This window comes from Pinus tabuliformis, chromosome X (genome assembly GCF_031772625.1).
Source record: "Pinus tabuliformis cultivar Carrire ecotype Pingquan chromosome X, CPIR1, whole genome shotgun sequence".
NCBI classification, from domain to species: Eukaryota; Viridiplantae; Streptophyta; class Pinopsida; order Pinales; family Pinaceae; genus Pinus; species Pinus tabuliformis.
Window position 1 is genome coordinate 1,355,764,809 of NC_142308.1, and position 3,679 is coordinate 1,355,768,487.

A 3,679-nucleotide genomic window follows, 5' to 3' on the forward strand; every position below is an offset into this window, starting at 1 on the left:
TGATAAAGCTAATTTTGATGCAGTAAATATTCATTGTTGGCCATTTAGAAAACATTGCTTGTATCTTTATTTGATCAGTCATGGGGACTGTTTATTCTTTAAAGTTGCAGCAATTTGGCATTATTTAAGAATTCATGTGGTGTATTGTGTGTTGTATTTGAATGCTGGACTTATAAAACAGCATAGATTATTCCAGCAGAGAATTATATGTGCCCTATATCGGTTTGGTTTCTACATTACAAGTGATGTTTTTTATATTTGGAATATTCAACACGCTGGGATTTGTCTAGTCGTGTTAGACAGCTAAGCCTCCATTTCCATTCATCAATATTGGCGACAGACGAATATACACTGGGCATTCAGATAAATCATTATCAAAAGCATGTGTTGACACCTCTTCTGGATCTGGAATCAAAACTTTGGGTCAACTTTCAGCAGAAACACATAAATATCAACCTAGAGCTGATAGAGCAGAAAAGCAGTGCTACCAATTTCTGCCAGTGGTTGATGTGCATCTCTAGCCTCTTGCTCAGGTTCATTGATAGACTCAAATTCCTTCTGCTCTGCAATTATTGACTCCTTATGGTATTCATCATTCAATGTTTTTTCTAGAAGTGATACCCTCTTTCTAATAAACTCAAGGAGCCTCTTTTGTATATCTCTTAATTGGGCAAGAAGACTCTCTGAAGATCCAGCTTGAGGCAGCTGGCTTCTCTTCTCAGTTGCCAATGTTGCAGTTGCTGCTGCCCCAGTTGTGAAACTGTATTTAAAACTCATTATAGTTTCTGTTCCTTGATTCATTTGCTGCACATTTACAAAGGATTTTTCTGTGTCTTTGTACTGTGAGTGGGTGTTACTTTTACTCATTGAGTCATAGTTGTAATCAGTCTTTTAAAGGGGTGTAATTTTGACAATGAAGAATATGCCTCGAATTACTGAAATATTAGAGTTCTTAAAAACTCTCATACATTCCTTAGATCATGATACAGTGAGAATAAGCAAAGCTTCTCTGGTTGATATTAGAACCTGTTTATATAATGTACAAGAGAATATTGAGTTTTTGCAGCTTGAGACAAAGCTACAGCAGGAAGAATTACAGCAGTGGAGTCATCATTCTGAACCTATTTCTGTTCAGAACAATGAAGAAGACTCCCATAAACAGCAAGTCAATATTGTTCAAGTTCATTCAGATTCAGTACCCAATAAAGCAGCAGTTGTACATGCAGATGCAGAAACTCAGTCTGCACTTCCCAAGCCCATCATCAGACCTTGGGAACAGCTTGTCCACAACAAGCACAGAACTGGCCTTGGATATAACAAGGACTTGTCCTTTCATATTCCAGACTATGCCAAGCCCATTCAATTTCAGAGTGCTGGATTCATTGATGACATTTCACCTGCTTCTCATGACAGTTCAGCTTCAGCTATTCCAGACTCTGCCCCTCTTCCACAGCAACAACAACAACAAAAGCAACAGATCATGAAATGCCAACACTGTGACCGAGTTGGCCATTTGAAAGATCACTGTTTTGATCTTCATCCATGTAAGCACTGTCATAAAACCAATCATTCTTCACACAGATGCTTCAGAAATAAACATCCTGCAAGAACAAAGATTCATCTTGGATGGATCGCTTCTTGGCAATGGGCATCAACAGCCAAGAAGATATTCCAAACACATATCAGAACTTGTTCCAGAATATTGAACAGTCTTGCAGTTGAGTTTTCTCCATCTTCTCACCTTGTACCTGACAGGGGGGGAAATGATGGTCATCTAGAAGCTTCAAAGTCACATCAAGCGAGCCTGAGCCACAACCTGCCACACCAGTTTCAGAGTTGTAGCCAGCGACAAAGATGCCCCTGAACATGCCTTCAGTTGGCAATCTGGGACACTTCCTCTAGCAGAAGACTTCAGCTTCTTGCCAGTTTTGGAAGAGTTCCAGGAATTCCAGAGTTGTTGGTCATCCTTAAACCATCACAGATTGAGAACACTTCCTCTAGCAGAAGACTCCAGCTTCTTGCCAGTTTTGGAAGAGTTCCAGGAATTGCATTAAGCATTCCAGAGTTGTTGGTTATCCTTAAACCATCACAGGTTGAGACTTCCCTTTTTCAGGTTGAAGTTTTACCTTTTATGCGGGGTGAGACCTCCCTTTTATGGTTGAAGGTTTCCCTCTTTAAAACAATAGGATCACTTCCTCTAGCAGAAGACTCCAGTTTCTTACCAGTTTTGGAAGAGTTCCGGGAACTGCACTAAGCGTTCGAGTGTTGGTGGTCATCCTTAAACCACCGCCCTTTATACCAACATTTCATAGAGCACATTCAGCCTAGTGCTACCATGCATTTTTTTGCACATGTTGTATTACAGCTCTCTTCTTGGACTCATACATAACCCTTCGGATTAAGGGGGGGAATGTTGGACACCTAATCCTAATGGGTTAGTGTGGAAGTCGAATGGACAAAAGCAGTCCAAGAGACCTTGGGATCTGAAACCCAAGAGTCATATGTTGTACTATAAATGTATATCTGATGTTAATAAAAAAATGTACTCACTGATTTATCTTTCCTATTCTTTGTTGTCCATGTGTGTTTAACATCACCCGTGGGATAAAAGCAATGACCGTAGGATCTGGAGGCCCCAGATCAATGGTGGAGATTGCAACCAATGGGAGATTGGATTTGATAGAAGAGTAGGCTGAGGCATATGACATTTAGGGTCCAACATGACTGATGAGCTGGCAGATGAATCATTTCGTGGAATAACCAAAATAATGACTGTTTGAAGAAAAGCTAGTGCCCAGTTCGTAAGGAGAGAAGTGGCCACCTCTCTGTGAAATGTTACACAGAGGCGATGACATACAAGCAGGGAATTCCAGTGGATAGAGGCAGGTGATCCGAAGAGCCGGAAGAGAAAGTGAACAGTCAAGGGACGGATTGGCTTTAAGCCAGGAACAGGCAGAGAACAAAGGGGAGACAGAATAGAGAGTGAAGCAAGAAGCAGAGAATAGAGAAGTCGAGCTGACCTGCAGAGCTAAGGTGGAATCGAGTAGATAGAGCCAAGAAGGCTTGAGAGGTTCAAGCAACCCCTGTGAGGATATCGATCAGGAACTGAGTACCAGATTGGACTCATCCCATTAAGACCAGTTGAGGTCGAGACTCCGTAAGGAGGAGTCTATGTACTCTAGTGGCTTGGGGAATCCAAGTACCACCCTACTGAGCATCGTTTGTTACAAGAGACTCAAATTGAGCTCCTCATTGTAAAAACTCTGCTTAAAGACACAATAGAAAAGGCCACCACTGAAAGCTGGACCAGGAAATGTCACCTAGGAGGATTGGGTGAACTCCTTATTAAATTGTTGTGTTTTGCATTTGCTTGTTGTGTTTCTCTTACTATTTTCCAATGTCTATGTATTTTCCAATCTTATTGATCTATTGCTTAAAATAACATAGGCATACCCCTTCACATGAGTTTGTAATACCTACATTAATTAACTAAGATCATTCATTAGTGATTTTCAGATCAAATGGTATTAGAGCTATAGGTTGTTAAGGTCATAAAAGCTTGTGTTGGATTTAGCTATTGAATGCTAACTAGATCAAAGCTCAAATTAGGAAAAGGAGAGTTGGTTGAAACTAATCCTAGAATTAGAAGAGTCTATCCTCAAAAGAAAATGTTGGAGGA